Source organism: Lepidochelys kempii, chromosome 4 (assembly GCF_965140265.1).
Source record: "Lepidochelys kempii isolate rLepKem1 chromosome 4, rLepKem1.hap2, whole genome shotgun sequence".
Taxonomy (NCBI): domain Eukaryota; kingdom Metazoa; phylum Chordata; order Testudines; family Cheloniidae; genus Lepidochelys; species Lepidochelys kempii.
In genome coordinates, this window is record NC_133259.1 from 87,338,390 (window position 1) to 87,351,241 (window position 12,852).

Below are 12,852 nucleotides of genomic sequence, written 5' to 3' on the forward strand. Positions count from 1 at the left end.
AGAAAAAAATGATGATATGATATTCCCTGCACAGCCACCTCATATCTTGGCTCATACATGGAGGGGAAAGCAGGAACTAGGTGCCTGATACCCCACTTTATCCCTACTGTATTGGGTCAGGAGTAGGAGAATCTTGACTCTGGCCCTATAGCATGGCAACCAGTAGACATGTAAGAGGGGCAAAGTAATCGGTGTCTGGGAAAGAAGTAGAGCAGATTACTTCCTTGAGGTGCAAGCTCCTCCTGAGTTGATGTGCTATCCCTTAATCAGGGCCGGATCCAGTCTAGCCTTAATAAATATTGATTTGCTCATGAATTTACCTGCTGAAACTCCATAATATTCACTGTTTTAATAATCCATCTTTCCTGTACATATAATAGCTGTCAGATAATATTTAAGCTCAATATACAATTAGCAACCTTAATTTAGAGTTACTGATCTGGGTATAAGCTGCATTCTATTTATTGTGTAAACAGAATATTTTCGTAATTAGGTATGAGCTCAGACCAATCCAAACACTGAGGAAACTGGGCTTTGAAATCCACATCCATATTTTGCTGCTTGGATCCACCTCTAGTTTTAATTATTCATAATTAAAATAGCCAGAATGAATAGACGGTTCAAGGTGTTATTGGTATGACCAAAATATTCCATCTTACTTGAAATACTGAAAAATGCTACAGAGAAAGTGCAGCCCATTTTTGGATCACCTTTTATTCACAGGGCTTTTTGTGGGGGTAAAGTAGTATTCAGCATAAGTGAATGTGCCTGAGTCTGGCTTTTTATGTTTCTCAAATACAACATGTTCCATAGCCCATTCTTGTCTATATTGGAGCAATTTTGCTTCTAAGGGCAAGAATATATAGTATATATTCCCATCTGAAACACATGCTACCTTTGACATTTCTGGTCAATAGAAAGTCTTTGAGTGTTCCCCAAATACAATACTATTAATACTACAATAGAATGTAGGTTTCAGAGTACCAGCCGTGTTAGTCTGTATCCGCAAAAAGAAAAGGAGTACTTGTGGCACCGTAGAGACTAACGATGTATGCATCCGATGAAGTGAGCTGTAGCTCACGAAAGCTTATGCTCTAATAAATTTGTTAGTCTCTAAGGTGCCACAAGTACTCCTTTTCTTTTTAATAGAATGTAGCAATCAAACAATTTCTTGTGGCGGACATAGCAGACTTTGGAAAAAATGACCAAGTTTTCCTGTGTCTGTATCTGCTTTAGACTTTTAGTAAATACACTGTGTAATGAAGTACAGACTCAGTGTTCTTGGGTGTTAATTTTCCTGGTAGCCTTTGATCTGTAAGTAGGAAAAATACAGAGATGATAAAAGAGACCTTAACTGCAGGGCATTTCCCCTCTCAGACTCTAATCAGCAGTGTCAGGCAGCTGAGGATCTTCACTGCGCCGCTGCCACATGGTGAGATGAGCTGCAGAATATAAAGTGATTGAGTGATGACAAGATGGGTCAAGACTGTATGTGAGAGCTCTTAGCAGGAAGAACTTTAAAATTCAGTAGTAACAGGTTCTTCTGTCAGTAAACAAGACACACAAAAGGCCAACTGCCTGGCGTGCTGGGGAGAACACTTTAATTCTGTTCTAATAGAGCTCTAACTGAAAAGCAAAATAGACTATACTGTTTTTTTACAGATGTGTTCAAGAGTCAGAAAATCTTATTATCCAGTTAGGCTGGACATGGGCAAGAATTCCAAGTTCATTGCAGAAAACAGGTGGAGATTTTAATATATATGGCTTCAAAAATGCACTGAGTCTGCAATTTATTCGTATAAAACCTGTTAGCTGACATACTTTTTTAAAAGTCATTTAAGTTGTGTCATCACATAGCCATTCTGAAACTTGGATCAAACTGCTGCATGAAAAATTGGGTCTTGCTGACTGAATTGCATTGGTTTGCAGATATGCAGAAATTCAAGCAAAACATGAGTTAACTTACTAATGACAAATCAGTATCCCAGTCAGAGGAAAACTTTTACATGGTAGTAATTTGCAGGCTACATGACATGCTCTATCTGACACTATAGAATATACTGAATGAGTTCAAACAGTCCTTCCTCCATTTCAATCATTTCATATCTATTTCTAACAGAGCAGTTGTACATTAGCAGTTGCTCTTGTGACAATTTGATTTGACAGGTTTCAGAGTAGCAGCCATGTTAGTCTGTATCCACAAAAAGAAAAGGAGTACTTGTGGCACCTTAGAGACTAACAAATTTATTTAAGCATAAGCTTTCGTGAGCTACATGCATCCAATGAAGTGAGCTGTAGCTCATGAAAGCTTATGCTCAAATAAATTTGTTAGTCTCTAAGGTGCCACAAGTACTCCTTTTAATTTGATTTGAGGTACCAAATGGTTAGTTCTTGGCTATCAATAATCTTTCATCTATAATTGATAGCGCATTAGTCTTTCCCCAATGTATTATTTTAGTTAGTGTTTGTTTTCCAGATAAAAATGTCAGGTGAGCAGTCCTCACCTTCCAGCTTGTCATTCTAAAGAACAGCTACAGCAATGCTGTTTGAATTTGCATGGATGACTGACGAAGATCAATAAATGCTAATGGACATATTTTGCATTTCACTGTTCCACTGACATTTATGTGAACTCATTACTGGAAAGAAGGTTTGTGATACCTCTAGTTGCTAGAGGCTGGCATTTCATGGTGAGGTTTCTGACAACACTTTTTTTAAAGGATGTGAAATAATTGATACCATTGTTTTTGGAAACTTTTCATAATACATGGATCTGGATATTTTTTAGCAGCGTTGTTAATTGTTAGCTGCCATAGTGGCTCCTGTGAATAATTACTGAACTTACATTCCATGCTGTGTTCATTCTGTGAGGGATATTCAGCATAATCAGCGGAACTTTCATAGGAGTTGAAGGTGCTGTCTGGGATCAGCACCTTCCTCTGAAAGACTATAAAATGACATATTAAAAGCTAATCTAAACAGGCAGGAAGTCTCAAGCTCTCCATACCTCCTGGTGACTGGCTGCCACGTATGTCCAGATCTGGACCAATAACTGATATATTTTTTGATTCAGTGGCAGTTACAAAATATCAACATTGTCATAATAAATAATTTCAGGTTGACATTTTATGGAATTTTTGGTGAATCAAAAAAAATTCATTTCAGGTCTGTTCTAAAGTGGGGATTTAAATTTGAGTCTCCTAAGTCCCGTGTGAGTGCCCTAACCACCAGGCTAAAGGGTATAAGAGGGAATGGGTAGTACCCACACTGCCTCCACCTCCTGGCCATTTTGTGAATGGACAAAATTATTTGTGTAAAATTTTTGAATAGTTTTGGGTCTACCAAAACTGCACCTTTTGTGCAATAAACTAATCATTCTAAAAATTTCGCCCAGCTCTATATTTCACCCCTTTGAATATTGACTATTGAGCAATTCCCCAGTAGCATGTAAGCTCTTGAGAACCAAGTTGCAGAGTTGAGATCCAGATCTGGATTAAAATTCTCCAAAATGTAGAAGGTGCTGAGATATTATGTTAGCTTGACATCAACAGAGGGAGAGGTTGAATCATTAAGTCTTGCAATGCTTTCTTTTCCTGCAAAATATGAAGAATACATGACCATGGAATAAGTCATTCCTAACTAAAATAAATCATACAGTCATTTTTGCTGCCTGATCCTCTGGAGTGGCCCAAATTCAAGGGAGGAGCCACTCCCTTTTGGTACTCTAAAAATGCAGTAAACCCATCCAGCTGGTTTCCAGCTCCTGGAAAGTGTGAACAGTGACTCAATCTTAGTGCTGCTTGTCATCTCAGGTCAACAAAATCAACAGCACCATTCACAACCAGAAAGGTTCCAGGTTAAAAACCTGTCCTCTAGTAAATATGAATGTGTCAAATTCAGATGTCATGTGTAAGTTACATTCCTTTACTCATAATCATACTTCCTTACAGCTGCTTGCACCCACTTTACCATTGTGTGAGGGAGCTTAAATTGATGTAACTTAACTATCAAGGAGCCAGAAGGAAGTGTAAATCTGCAGTAGAGTGGAGACTACGTTTGTTTCCATCGGCTGTCTCCTTGATGTGTAAGGTACATCACCTGACTGAACTTCTTCAACTTTCTGGATTTTGCCAACAGATTATTTTAAAACATCAGCTGGCTCTGCATTGAAATGTTTTTCTTGTTCTGTCTCATCTCACAACATAGTATGACTATCACGAAAATGGGAAAGAGATCCAAAAGTCTTCCACAAAACCTTAATACAAACTCTGTGAAAGGAGTCAAGCGATATTGAAGTAAATCCCAATGTATGTGATAAAAAGCTGAATCTCTAAGTTTCAGATTTGTAAGAATTATTTATCCAGCTGCCTTCCATCCCATCTCCAGCCGCTGTTTTAACTCCTTCCTATGTGTAACTTTTATGAGACTTTTTGTAATGATTTCTACAGCTTCTTTGTTCAGTCTTTTTTAACCAGGGTGTTTGCTTTTAGAGGCCTCATTTATGATTTCATGTTTGTTTGTAAAAGCAAAATAGAAAAGACTAGTTCATTGCTATATGGATAAACAATATGTAAAAAAAATCCTTTAAAACTTTTATTTAATTCTTACTGCTTTGAAAACAAGTGCCACACATCATGTTAATATTATATTTTTCTCGATGCCTCCTCGTAGCTAATTTGTCCCATTCCTTCTTTCATAATTTTCAATGAACCCTAGAAATGGCAACAAAGAGAAGTTCAATTGAGTTATCATAGGCCCTGTCTTCTGAGCAAAAGAAGGGCAGGTAATTCTGTTCACATTCTAACTGGTAATTTTCATACTTGTAAATGCTTATCGGTTTTGTAATTGTAATATTTTGTATGTTGTTTATATAAGGATTATATGAATCATGGGAGCAACCTTAGATATAAATTAACAAAGATTTTTAGTATGGGGATTATAGCTGACTTGTAAGATACTTGGCTTTCCGGTGGGGAACATGTCTCTTTTTAAAAAACAAAAACAAACCTAATATATTATTGGATAATTATAGGCAAGGTGTGTTCACCTGATAGGAATAAAGATGTATAGAGCTGTATCTGAGCAATTCACAGCTGCTGGGCATTGCGCTAAATCTTTCAGCTGTCCTTTCAGTGTCAAACTTAATGTGTGTTTTTAATACAATACATACTTTTGTTATGACAAGGTACTTATTATCAAAAAGATCTGTGTGGTGTGAAAAAAAATGCATTAATACTGAAGTGAGTGTTTTAAACATGTTTTAAGGTTAAGAATGTACATTTTACTGTGCAGTGATCCACCATAAAAATGTCTCTCATAATAAGCCTTATCTATCAATTAAATAATACCACATTCAAAATCTCATCATTAAAGCATTTTCTGTCCCAGCAAAAAATGGGAAGAATCAGAGGGCTGTGTTATTTTCAGCAAACTGTCATTTATTTTTAGATAAATTTTATTTAACAACGTAATGATCATTTTAAAACCATTTAGTAAAACAAGTTAGTTTCCAAACACTGGTTTCTATTGTACATACCACTTTACTTCTAATATTTTGGCTGCGTAGCTATTATTACCAGCTTTATTTATTTATTGGCAGAGTAGTGCTCATATCATCCAACCTAGGTTGGGGCCCTATTATACAAACCCATGAAAAGTAAGCCATACCTTCCATGTGGCGTACCAGCACTGGACATCTGCCCCACACTTGCATAATATATTGCAACATACAGCCTAACTCCCTTCATGCCTCACGTTCACAAAGCCCTCCCTGAACCCGCTGTGAGGAAGGTGAAAACCCCCTACTTCACCTAGGCCAATCTGGTGGTGAGGGAAAAATTCCTTCCCAACTCCCCTAGAAAAGGACAGCTAGTGCAATGCCCACCGCAGGTCCTTTTCAACCCTTCCACCCTTCTGGTCCCAGGGGATGAGTCAGCATCACCATGCTGACCCATTTCCCCCTTTTGCAGCAGCTTCTGATCTCTTTCCCCTCACCGCCCACAACCCATAGAGCACTGTTCCCTTTCTCTCGGCCAGCTGGACAAGATCCTCCCCTCCCCCTAGGGTGACCAGGTGTCCGGTTTTCGATTGGAACACCCAGTCAAAAAGGGACCCTGGCGACTCCAGTCAGCATCGCCGACCAGGCCATTAAAAGTCTGATTGGTGTTGTTGCAGGGCTAAGGCAGGCTAGTGCCTACCTGTCCTGGCAGCACGCTATGCCCCGGAAGTGGCCAGCAGGTCTGGCTCCTAGGCGTGAGGCCATGGGGCTCCGTGTGCTGCCCCTGCCCCAGCACCAGCTCTGCACTCCCATTGCCCGGGAACCGCTTCCAGGATGCACACAGTGCAGTGCCAGGAAAGACAGGCAGCCTGCCTTAGCCCCACTGCACTGCTGATCAGGAGCCACTAGGGTGACCAGATGTCCCATTTTTGTAGGGACAGTCCCATTTTTGGGGACTTTTTCTTTTATAGGCGCCAATTACCCCTCACCCCCTGTCCCGTTTTTTCATAGTTGCTATCTGGTCACCCTAGGAGCCACCCAAGGTAAGCCCATGCCCCAGTCCTGAGCCCCCACACCCTGCCCCAGCCCTGAAGCTCTCTCCTGCACCCCAAATCCCTCAGCCCCACCCCCAGCCTGGAGCCCCCTCCTGTACCCCAAACCCCTCACCCACCCCAGAGCCAGCACTTCCAGCCCACAGCCCTCACCCACTCCACACCCCAACACCCTGCCCCAGCACCAGAGCCCCCTCCTGCACTCCAAATTCCTCAGCCCTAGCCTGAAGCCCTCTCCTGCACCCCAAACCCCTCATCCCCAGCACAACTCCAGAGCCCTCACCTCCCACGCACACACCAACCCCCTGCCTCAACCCACAGTCCCCTCTTTCATTTTGAATCCCTCAGCCCCACTCCCCAGCCTGGAACCCCCTCCTGCACCCCAACCCCATGCCCCAGCCCAGCGAAAGTGAGTGCGCGGGAGGGTGAGCAACTGAGAGAGGGGGAATGTAATGAGCAGAGGTGGGGCCTCATGAATGGGTGGGGCGAGGGTGTTCAATTTTGTGTGATTAGAAAGTTGGCAACCCTACCTCCCCCTCTTAAAGGTGTGGAGTGGTCATTAGAGCACATCCCGTCTTGAGTCATGCTCCTCACCAAGAAGGAACTGCCCGGTACTGCAGATTAGTTACTTGCATAGTGTAGGCAGCAGGATCACAGGCCAGCCCAACTGGATGGGCAACAAGGCAGGAACCTTGCACGTAGAAACTATGGAGTGTTGCAAAAAGCATATATTGTGAACAGGCTTTTGCTCTTGAATGCTTTTGCACCAATTCCATGAGACATTTGTCAACAAAATTTCAGCCTCAGGGAATTTACAATAATTTTTGCTTAGCTGTAACATTTTTGAAAGTTTGCAAAATACATCAAACTGCAGTTTAATTCACCTGAGTGTTACAAAGAGAGGACTGGAAATGTCACTTAGCTGTAGACACAATTAATAGATGGTGCATATACATTTGGATTCTGTCCTGCTTAACCTCACTCCACTCTTGTGAGCAAGGATTAATCCCGTAAATAAGGGTTTGCTAGATTTAGACTTTGAAACAAATAACTTTCTTGAAAGTCTATCTGGCAGAACTGCCTCTTTACTTTACCCAGTGGTTATTTGTTTAAGGTCTAATTGCCAATGGAAACTACTCACTAGGAACTGAAGCAGCCACAGTGCTTCAGATTGACAGGAAAGTGCACATTTGGCAACTGATTTGGGAACACTGGACAAGTACAGCGTTTCTCCAAAATGCATGTTTCAGTAGAACTGGAAGGCAAAAGGGGAAGCAATCAGGGATTTTAATGAATACCAAACTACAGGCCTGAAGTTAGAGAAGAACAGTAGTCAAAATACCTGCTCCAACAGCACCAAAAAAAAAAAAAAAACGTTTGCTCTTGGCAGGCTGCCTAACTCATGATCTTGTCCAGGAATGAATGTTCCTTTATATCTGAAGGAGGAGGAAGAAAGACTGAGACTTTCATCAAGAATTTCTATCTATCAATCTGTTGATTGACTTAAGTATAAATATATTTAAAGAATAAAGTTACTTATTTCATCAGATAGAACTTCATCAGACTGTATTTCATGGAACTATGTCAGAAAAAAACATTTGTAAATGGTATACAATTCTGTTAAATGGAATAACTGATTATCACTACCCATTAAACTGCAATGGAAACGAAATATTGGGTTGGAAATCAAATTACAAACTTGGACCAAAGCATGTGAATTAACTAAAAACATTTCCACATGTGCCAGGCATAAGTTAATATATTTCAAATTCTTATATGGCACACATATCATTCTAATAAAATGACATCATGGATGAAATCCCAACCCCATTAAACTCAATGGGGATTTTCCCACTGACTTCACTGGGCTCAGGATTTCACCCTGTATATGGATAAAATCTATCCCAAATGTTACCCAAGATGTAAAATTAATCCCATAACATTTTCCATTTAATATAAAAGCATCCAATGACTGAATAATTTTTGAGTCTGTCAGTAAAATTCTAAATATAGCATAGGCATATTAAAGCTTTATCTCTGTTATGTCTTTTTTCTGTACTTGATGATATTTTCACTGAGCTCAGTGAATTTATTATATAAATGTCCTTTCCACTTGGCAAGCATTGATTATATATACATTGATTATATAATAAAATTATCATTAAATTAAGGACATTCTATATTTCACCTCTGTGGAAGAAGTAATCTCCAAGAAACAGTGATATTTAAAAAAGCCTGTCTTGTTTAATTAAATCAGAGACAGGAGCTCAAAATCTGCAAACACATCTTTAAATTACACCACAGTCAGGCTGTTCCCTGAATTAATGGGTAGACTAAAGACTTAAAAAAAAAAAAAGAATACCAAGGTATAAGAAGGCAAATGCAAATTATAACCAAAGATTTTTGGAAAACTTGCAGAGTTCATAGAATATCATGGTTGGAATAGACTTCAGGAGGTCATCTAGTCCAACCCCCTGCTCAAAGCAGGACCAATCCCCAATTTTTGCCCCAGATCCCTAAATGGCCCCCTCAAGGATTGAACTCAGAACCCTGGGTTTACCAGGCCAATGCTCAAACCACTGAGCTATCCCTCCCCACAGCTAGAATAAATACATAACTTTAGCATTGTATTATTTCTTAATGAGGAAGTATAAATGAACATTGGGAGACATATTTTCAGTTTGAGAAGTTGCTATATTTATTACCTTCTGTAACTGATTCCACAGTCATTTCCAATGAGGCAATGTATGCCATATATAAGAGAAACTACAGGGAATGAGAGTCAGACTTTTTTCAGAAAGGATACCTAGATCTAAAACTTTAGCAAAGTAAATTACATTTACTTACATTAAAAGACTGAGAGATAAGAAATGAGCCATACTTATATTTTTTCCAGGATAAAAGTTATAACTTCAGTAAGCCAAGCTAAATCTACTGATCCACAAAAAGAATTCCACATCTGGAAAATCTTTACTACATCTGTGTTGAGTTTTTTTGCTTTCTACTGCTTTCTTCACCAGTTCCCATGACTCCAACTTACCTCTGTCCTGTTTTCTTAACAGAAAAGCATTTTGTTGTGCAAGAGCACTGCAGTTCAGCTAAAAATAGAGTGATCATTTCATTTCCTGGGATCTGTTACCTAAGCTTTCTTACCTTCATTTTCTTTAAATGAGACCAAAAAAAGCAAACCTGAAAACAAAGTGATACAAAATGAGACAAAATAAGCTACATACAGATTTAAATTTTAGAGACATTTTAGGCAGTATCTTTTTTTATCTCGCTTGTTTTTACTGGCTGTCAACATTTGATCCTCTTTTTTCCACCTCTGACTTAAATCAAGGAAAATGAACAACTTGTATCATTCTCTGGTATGGACAACAGCTTTGCTTCTGTAAACTAAAATCAATGGATGATTTTAATGTAAATGGCAGAGCTTATAGACACTAGAAAATGTATGTTTATACAGATTCAACTTAATTCATCCCAGGTGGAAACTGACAGAGACCCTTGTGAAGGCCTTAAGTGAGCAAGAGGTTGCAGCAACACAAAACAGACACAACTTCTTCTCCATCATGATCCTTACAATGCCAGAACTGCTCAAAAGGTGAGCCGTGATGGATGGCCTGTGTTGCTAGTGCAGCCAGGGGAGAGTTGATTCTTAGAAGTAATGTACAGCAATTGACAGCTGATGATCCCCTAACCATTCAGAAATCCTGAGGAAGGCAGCTGCAAAAGTACCACCTACCCTCCCTTGATGTGAATCCCCCTCTGAGATGTAGGAATCCAGCCTGAAGAATGGAGGTGCATTTCATTTGCCATTTCATAGGAGGTTTTAAGTGCAGCACTAATGCCTCTGACTGTATACCCCCACCTCTGTGGGAGGGGAGGCACAGCTGACAGGGGGGCTACCTGACATTTTGAAGGTGCAGTAGTGGTAGAAGAGCCACTCTGCTAACATTTCATGGCCTAGGGAGAAGTTTGTCTCCCTACTTTCCCCCACGCCCATCAATCCATATTGACCTCCCTCACACACAGCCAGTTTACTCAGGTTAGTCTTTGGGGGAAAGATTTGGTTTTAAAATCCAGCAATAGTCCATTCTGGGGATGAGCTGCTTGAACGGGGTTTTACCCTGATGTCTCCCAATGAAAGTCCCAGAAATGAATGCCACACGCAATACTTTGAATATGTGTCACAAAGAGACTAGTCTACTTACATTTTGTCTTCTAACAAAAATGTCTCAGTGTCTGAATAAGAATTGCTGGTCTCACATAACCTTCCACCGCCCCCATGCTCTCCCCGACTGAGTCATTGTCAGATTCTTTTTTAATTTTTACCAAAAATGGAAATTGTGGAGAGTGATTGTTTTCACTGGAATTAAAGGGCCAGGTGATGTTATGTGCTGTGCCTGCAAGCTGTGTAGCTGTTATTATCTTTCAATAATTCATTTGGTGACGGGAAGAAGAAAAATCAGTGATCTAGAACATCAGCTGCACCAGTCTCTACTCAACACTACTGGTAGGAAGGCCAAAGCTGGCATTAGGCCACTGTTATGCCTCCCTCACCCCAAGGGCTAGCTCAGCCCCGGCATAGTTGTAGAGGAGATTCAGGGCTCCTCTAATTTCTGGCAGCTGGTAACGGCTGTGACACTAGGCCACCCTGGCATTGTTAGAGTGCAGCACTCTCTACTGAGGCCTGTCCTGGAGTAGGAGGTTGGAGAGGACAGAGTAGAGCCTCAGGACAGTTTTACAGCCTTTTGTGCCTATATTGCAAGGGTATGTGGGAGCCACTCTGCAGCCATAACTAAAGCCCTGAAGCTGCAATAATTTTTCTGCTCTGCCTGAGCTCTCACTCCATCAGGGCAATAGCTAGTGCAGCTACAAAGTGATGGATCCACTGAATTCCCACCCTTAATCGCCTGCATGACACTAGGCAAAGAGCTGGGCTCCACAACATGCATGGAACATATATATCCTACTCAGCCTCCCAAAATCCTCCCCCATTCCAGCACTTATGCTCTGTATGGAGTCCTCCACAGTCCCAGAACAGGGGGCAAGATTTGCTTTTATGACGAATAGACCTTTTCAGATTCCTAATAAGGAGCAGCAGATCCTGGTGACTCTATCTGGTAAGCAGCAGATAGCATTGCAGGGCTAATACTTTCCTGAGCTTGCAGCTTTGACAGATTGCAGTCTAAACAGAATAATGCTTCCAAGGAGAAAGAAAACCTCATGTAATGGGCAATATTGGGTTATAGTGCAGATAGAGCATATTTTGGAATATTCTTCCACAGTACAATGGCAAACCATGAATTCCTGTTTCCTTCCATCATCTGTCCCTTATTATTCTTTGAGTATTTCAATTTTCAACATTTTATCCCATAAAAAATTACATAGCCATATTGCCAGATGTGTCCTGTTCATTATCCATAAAATTTCATATATAAAATACCACCATTTCCATATTACTGACTATATTTAAAAATTAGAACCAACAGCGGCAGTAAATCATGGCAGAAATGTGGGTGGACTAAGGTTTAATTCATAAAGTGTTTGGTCCTTTTATTTTATTAAATAAAAGACAAAGTTCCTAGTGCAGGTAAAGGCTAATTTGTATTCCCAGACAAAAACTACTTTGAAATAGAGTTAAGGTTAAGAGTATGTATTAGTAACTGACAGGTAAAAACCACAGAGATGTAATTATCCCCAAAATCAAGCATTAAAAGCCCCCAAAATTCAGAGTTAAGGTTTTGCTGAAAAGAAATCCAAACATGTTCAGGTAAGTCAAGGCACCCAGACAATCTTAACTTTGCCCTGCACTGATGTTAACATCTCAACATTATCACCCTTTTGTACGTCTTCAAACATTCTTTTAAACAGTTTCCCAGGTAGGGCCTTTAAAAGTCCCATGCTAATTATCTCAAAGGCTAGAATGAAGATCTACCCAGTTACAGAATCTTTTGGAACGAAAGCATTCATTGTGAATTGAGAAACTTTATCACATTCCATAACTGCATTTTGTTTTCATTTGCTCTTGGCTTGTTGACAATGCACTCGGCTGTAGCATGCAAGATTTTCAGGTTCAAAGCTAGCTGTCTAAAAAGTATTTTGTGTCTTGATTGAAAGGCTGTGGGAATGATGTGAACCCCTAAGAGCTGTCTCTGTTATAACTGCATGCATGTGGTTTGAAGCCCACTGTGGGTTCATATTCAAATAAATGCTTCTGATGTTTCAAATGACTCCTTTTTAATTAAAATTCAGGTAAGTATTTCAGTTTTTCTTTTTCATTATGCACAAATTTTGTAC